The following is a 7,431-nucleotide window of genomic DNA, read 5'->3' on the forward strand; positions in this document are numbered from 1 at the left end:
CTAGCCTCAAGGTCAACTGTGATCAACTGACAAGCTTTGACCACTTCAATTGACAGAACCGGTGTAGTACAACTACATTTGTCGCTTTCTGACACAGATTTGTTTCTTCATCACCGTTCATAGGTTTTTCAAGTACATCTTTAAATATATTGAAGTATCTTCAATCATGAATACATTATTCACTAGTGATTCAAAGCCAAAACCATTCTTTGTCTTGTTATGAATTCTAAATATGCTTCTCTTTAAATGCTTTGACTCTGAAATAAGAGTCACGTGGTAAATGACTTGTACATAGTCACGCACCAGATGACATCAGTTAAATCCATAAGGGTTTAGTGATCATAGATTGGGATTGGGCCAAAATATTTGTCAGAGAACCTTCGAGCACATGAAGACTTGACAGTTGGACAGTCATAAGCCTTCATGGACTTAACAAGAACACACCTTAATGTCGATGAGGGTAGATACTAAGTCTGTCACCAGCTACACCTCACTTCAGTAATCAACCTTTCTGCAAGTGGTCCCTATTGGTCTTGACGTTAGGATTCAGCGCTCTCAGTGCCGTAGGGAATATTGTTTTAGTGCAGTCGGGACTCAATGGTTTAGTCTATGGGCAACTGATCAGAAGGTCAGAGGATCAAACCCCAATGCTGCCGTTGTTGGGCTCTTGAGTAAGGCCCCTTAACCTTTCCTGCTCCAGGGGCACTGTAGCATGAAAACAACATCTTCTAGCTATCATCTTCCAAACGCTGCTTTTCAGTATTCTGCCTGTTATCTGCATGTGGAACTAACCCTCCATCGCCCCATTATGAGTGTAACTACAGTATGTCTGTTGTGTGTAAAGCATGTGTGTGCATCAGTGTCGTTGACAGTCTGGCATATTTCCTGATAGATTTTTTTAGTATCAGACTGAAAAAAGACCAAATATTCTCCTCTGCATGCTGATCCGTCACTGTTCTCCGGCTTTTTACAGTTACGCCAACAGGCCTCCACATGCCGTGATGACGTCTCCATGGAAACCTGAGGTGGAGCAGGGGTGCTGGCGGGTGACACGTGAATATTTCATTAGCAGTGACATCAAGTGAAGCTGGGAGGGCAGAGATGCCAGAGTTCACACTCTGCTAAACACGCTACAGAGGGCGTCGGTCAGGTGGGCGGGGCCTATTCAGAGTCATTTCCAGGTGACAGTCTGAGCTCATTTGTTAAACGTTGTTCACAGACTCAGCAACAACTGATACGTTGTGAGCTCAACACTTTAAAACCCCTCACTGGTCCTTAATTAAACCCCTAAAAACTCATCAGTGTACATCATGAAAATAATCTCTCCCTGTCCTGAAATGACTCAGATGAAGCTCTACAGTGTTGCTTTATTTTAAAGGTGCAGATCTATGAAGTCGCTGCCTGTCCATCCACCCCACCCCACTCGCTGCAGGATGAGTTCTTTAGATCTGGAACAAATAAGACCCTGAACGTCTAAAGTCTGTCTGAAGTCATCAGTATGCTGTGGTTTCAAGGTGTAAATGCTCCAACATGGTGTCAACTGCTTATTTTTTCCATTAAGTGTCTGTATATAGGTAAAAGTAAGGTAAAGAACTTGATTTTCACCAAAAGGGCTCTTTAAAACAGCGACACCCACAGCAGACTAGTGCCAAATAACAAAAATGACAATGTTTGATGTGATAACTGTACAGGGTACCAAGTGACCTAAGGTATGTAGAACCTCAGGCTAAGCTGAAACCTCAGAAATAACAGTACACTTGTGAAAATTGTAGAGGGCAGTGTTGTACTTCAGTTTGTCCTGATGGTGGGAACATTGCCTCACTGCTCCACTGCCAAGACACAAAGACACAGCTGGTTACAGGTCTGATTTAGACCACCATTTTCTTTGATTTTTAGGGTTTTTTATTGGACAGGTGCCCCAAAAGCCACTGATCAGGCATTAGGTTTTGTTCTGTCATGTGGAAGGTGACGTGAAATTTTTTAAAAAGTTGTTGTCCAACTGTCACAATATGCCTAAAAGTCTGATAGGTTCAGCTAAGCTTGAGGACTGCTTTAAAAGTAGTACAAGTCATTTTTCTGGACAGTTTTTTAGCTCGGCAAGCCAGAAGATGTTGTGCTAGCCTCCAGGTGCTATGGCCTCCAAGGCTGGAAAAAAAGAAAAAAAAAAAGCTTATGGAGAATATTAAAGTCTTCAGTTGGCCTACAAATCAGTATTTCACTTAAAAACTATTACTAAAACACTGGAGATGACTTATCTGCACATCTATACACTGCAAAACAGTGGAGTGCTTGGACTGGCAAAGAAAGAAAGTAAATCAAATAATGTTCATTTAATTGACTAAAGTCTGCAGGAAACACCCGGATTGATATATAATTATGGGACTTTTTGTATCATAGTTGACCACCTATAACCAAACACCACATGGCATTTTTAGAGAAACATTCTTCTATATATTATATAAACAATTGAGTAAAATTGAAATGGAGAGTTATTTATAAAGATATTGTAGTAAACCTGTGGCACTTGGCTCACATACTACTTTATATTAAATAACTCAGAAAGCCTTGGAGTCTTGCCAGTCTTTTCTTCAGGAGGAAATGACATCATGTGGAGTCGGTCATGTGATCTGGAATTAACACACTTTCTTAAGAGGTGCTTTTGTAATGAGGAACTTAGCTGAAAGTGATTTCTCGGACACAGATACAATTTGTTATTTTGTGTTAGAAAATACCACAAAATGACTCAATGAGACACAAAATTATCATAAAAAGAGACAAAACAACCACAAACAGATTGATAAAGACCAAAAACGACTGCTTAGAGACACAAACTGACAAAGAAACACTAAATGACCAAAAAATGGCTCAAAAAGACACAATATGACTCAATGAGACACATAATTATCAGATTAAGATACAAAAATAACGACACACAAAATAACCACAAAAATTGCACAATCACCACATAGACACACAAAATGACCACATAGACACACGAAATGACCACAGAAAGACCCAAAATACCCACAAAACAGTCTGAAAATGACCAAAAAAGAAATAAAATTAGCACAAGGACACACAAAACAACCACAGAAAGACACAACATGACTACAAAAATGCCCACAAAATAGTCTGAAAATGACCACAGAGAAACAAAATGAGCAGGTCATGTGATCTGGAATTAACACACTTCCTTGAGAGGTGTTTTTGTAATGGGTAACTTAGTGGAAAGTGATTTCTCGGGCACAGGTACAATTTGTTATTTTCCATATAAAATGTGATATATTGCCAAAAAAGAAATATCTGTCATGATTATCTCAACTTCATAAAAAGAACACAATCCAAACTATTTCTGAATCAGCTCATTTTATTATTGTTTAGCTAATTAGAAAGTGGTTGGTATTAAATTCGGATGGTTATTTAGTTGACATTCTAGTGATATCCACTCATTTTTTTATTAATAAGTGATTGTTTCCATAATAAATAATTGTGGAATTTGTAAAGACATGATCATAATGAACATAAAAACATTAGTTTTTTTTTTTTTTTTTTTTTTTTACTAAAAATGTATGCAAGATATATCCCATGGGCTCAATTATATATTGAGCCACCCGTTAATGTGTTATTTAAAGTGGTGTCATGCCTTGAAACACCTTTTAATAAAAATCACAGTTTTTTGGGGCAGTAAGCATTGGAAAGTGATGTGTAAAGCTACAACTCCCCATCTGCAGACAGATCATTTCACCTTTACCTTCGTCTGATCCAGGTGATAAATAGGCTGCATGTCGTGCAAATGCAGGAATGAAGGCGACGCCTGAAATCACATATAATCAGACTCACGTATCTGATGGCTGCACAGACTCGATGAACTGTCTGTTGTCACGGGTGGCAGAGTAATGTCCAGATATTTAGGCTTTGTGTTCTCCCAGCCAGCAGCTAAGAGTTCAGATCACCGTGAACATGAAACCAGGTTTAATGGACTACAGCAGGGAGTAACTACAGGGCATGCTGCCACACTCAGTCATGATCCCATTATTTCAGAGGACACTACACTGGGTAGCTTTCATTGCCTGGAGACTCAAATTAACCCTAACCAGTACCAGTACTTGTCTAATCTTTACCCTAACTTACTAATGATTTAAACTTGTGGGGTCTTGTTTTCAGGACACTGAGTCCTCACATTGTGCCCATGTAGACCAACACACAATAAAAGGCTGATGGGCTGTGCAGCAGGTCACTGAACTGTAGCTGTGATGTATAATTGATGAGGGAGGTGATAATAGCAGAGCATCTCCATGAAACTAAAGAAGAAGGAAACCTTAAGAGGCTGCAGTCTGAACGACAACATTCACCTCAATCACAGAACAGCTGACTTTATGGACAACATCTCTCCTGTGTCTGTTTCCCTGTTCTGAGACGGCATTCAGTGATAGTTTAGACGACACAGTTTTGTGTTTGTCCTGCTCGTTTTTTTCTTTGTTTTTATAGGCAAGAAGTGAGCCACAAGGGATCACTATGATTTAAAATAACTACTTCAGTCATACTGGGGGACCGTGCAGTTTGAGTTATTTGTAGAGAAGGGATTTCAGAAACAGTTGTAGTTTAACATATGGTATTTTTCTACATCATAATTACATAACTGGCATTACACTGTGACCTTGTTGTGTAAAATCACAGCTTTATTCACATATCATGATTGTTTTTCTTTATTTGCATGTTTCTGTTTTATTGTATGTCTGTAACCATATTATGTTAGTATTATGTAATAAACTGTCCTGTTTATGTCTCATGTGTGTCAACAATTGCACCTCTGCAGCCATCTTGTGGTCAGACAGGAGTGATGTTCAAAAAGAGCTGTATTATTTAAATTATATCATTAAGCCAATGTTCTAAATAAAATAGAAAATTATCATGACAATATTTGTCTTTTTAAATGACCTGAAAATAAAGTAAGATTTGTTAACATTTGAAAAAATATATGTGAAACACCCAGAGAATTATAGAAAATAACTACAATAAAAAACATCCCAAGTAAATCACTTAAATATCAGAAAAATGTTTGTCAAGTATTAAAAAAAATCTGACAAAAAAAATATACATTTTTAGAATAACATCTGTAAACTATTTGAAAATTATTTTTAAAATTTCTACTATCTAGAGCAGGAGTCACCAACCTTTTTGAACCTGAGAGCAACTTCAAGGGTACTGAGTAGTATGAAGGGCACCTTGTTTGATACAAACTTCCTCAATAGCAAACTTGCTCCATCATCGTTAAACAACAATAATAATAATAATGAAAATAATATGTAAAAAGACTGTCTGATCACATTTATGTTAATTATTCCTTACAATAATTATTAACAACGATTTCCACAACAATGACGGTAGGAAACACACACACACACATATATATATATATATATATATATATATATATATATATATATATATATATATATATATATATATATATATATATATGGAAATCTGTTCCAATATTTAAAAGTCAGAGATATCCCATCTCTGAAACTTTGGTAAATATCTTTCTTGGCAGTTTTGTATGAATCAGCATATTTGCAGCATTTTGTTCAAAATCACACCAGTTACATTTCTGTGCAAATTTCACTTCTAAGATTTTTAGGAAATCGTTAATTGTCATCAAATCATGCTTCATTTGTGCAAACTACTGCTTTTGTAACATTTTTGAACAATTCATGAACTCTGTCCCATGTTTGTACAAATTATCAGTTATGTAAGAAAAAAAATCAACTCATTCACATTTTGAAATGAATCCTATCACATTAGTACTAATCACCAGCATTTTTCACCAGCATTGCAACATTTTTAACAGATCATAAAAACAAATCATTACGTTTCCAACTAATTATTTTTCACATTTTTGTGTAATGGCATGGTGTTTTGAATGACAACATGTTACCTCTTTCTCTGTCTGTAAATGTGTGTTAGTGGGAAACCTGGCATTGCAGAGCTTATCATGTCTTACCTTTACCTTGCAGCTCACACTTCAGATGGTTCAGTTTCCCAGTGATGTCCGTTAAAAATGCCAGGTCAAGAATCCACTCAGTGTCCTCAAGCAGCGAGGTGTCTTCCCCTTTGGATTGCATGAACTCTTTGATTTAGGCCAACGGTGACAAAAAACGCTGCAAAACTGGTCTCCTGCTGATCCATGGGGTTTCTGTGTGTAGTAACAGGTCACCATGTTCAGCTAACAGCTCCTCCAGCAGCATCTTCAATGTCCTGGTTGTCTGGCTTTGGAGCCATTTATGATCTTCAGGACACGAGTCATCACATGATCAAATCCGGCCACTTTTGTACATACATATGTCCAGCTGGTGAATGATGCAGTGGTAATGTAGGAATGTTGGGAAGTCTGGATCACCTCTGCATACAGTCTATGTGCGGTAGCAGGTGGCTAGTTAGCATGGTAGCTTTGTAGCGGCTAAAGTAGCGTCTCTCCACATTGTGCCGCTTTGCCGACGCAATAGTCGCCCCGCAAATAGGACACATACATTTATCTTTCACTATCGTGAAAAAGAACTCTTCCTCCCAGTCACCGTGAAAATAGTGTTTTCTCTTTCACTTCTCTGTCATGTTTTGGGGCTAAAAACCACATCTAGCTTCCCAAAGAGTCTGCGTCCGGACGCATCAGCAGAGTGACGTAGTAGTTGGACATGCGCAGTGAACTTTGACTCGGACAAGTTCATTTACACCGAAGACATTTTTGTTTTTTTAAAAAAAAAAAATTATAACAAATATTGTAATTTAAAATCTGCATTAATGTAAGTATTTTTGATTTTAAAATAACAGCAACTATAATTTTTGATAAGGAATTTCATGGTGACTAGTGTTATTTTTTAGAACACCTGTTGTGGGCAACTCACATGGTCTCTGCAGGCAACCAGGCGCCCGCGGGCACCGTGTTGGCTACCCCTGATCTAGAAAATATTTGCAAACTAATAGGGGGAAAAGGAAAATATCAGAAAAAGTAAATAATCCTCCCCAAAACATGAAATGATTAACTAAATATGGATGATACAGATTTTTTTTTTAATATTGAAATATCTGATATTCAGAAAATATCTGACAAAACCTGGCTATATATATATATATATATATATATATATATATATATATATATATATATATATATATATATATATATATATATATATATATATATATATATATATATATATATATATATATATGTTTTTTTGTTGTTTTTTTTTAAGAAAAAGAAGAAACAAGAAGAGACACATTACAAGGGGGCTAGAAACTGAGTTCAACTGAACTGAATGAAATTAATTAATATTTCAAGTTGCTGTTTTTCCTTTTCAGAAATTGAAAACATTACAAAAGAAAGAACACTATCACATTTAAAAAGCAGTGAATAATATGGTATTATAATGA

Source organism: Amphiprion ocellaris, chromosome 4, assembly GCF_022539595.1.
Source record: "Amphiprion ocellaris isolate individual 3 ecotype Okinawa chromosome 4, ASM2253959v1, whole genome shotgun sequence".
Lineage (NCBI taxonomy): Eukaryota > Metazoa > Chordata > Actinopteri > Pomacentridae > Amphiprion > Amphiprion ocellaris.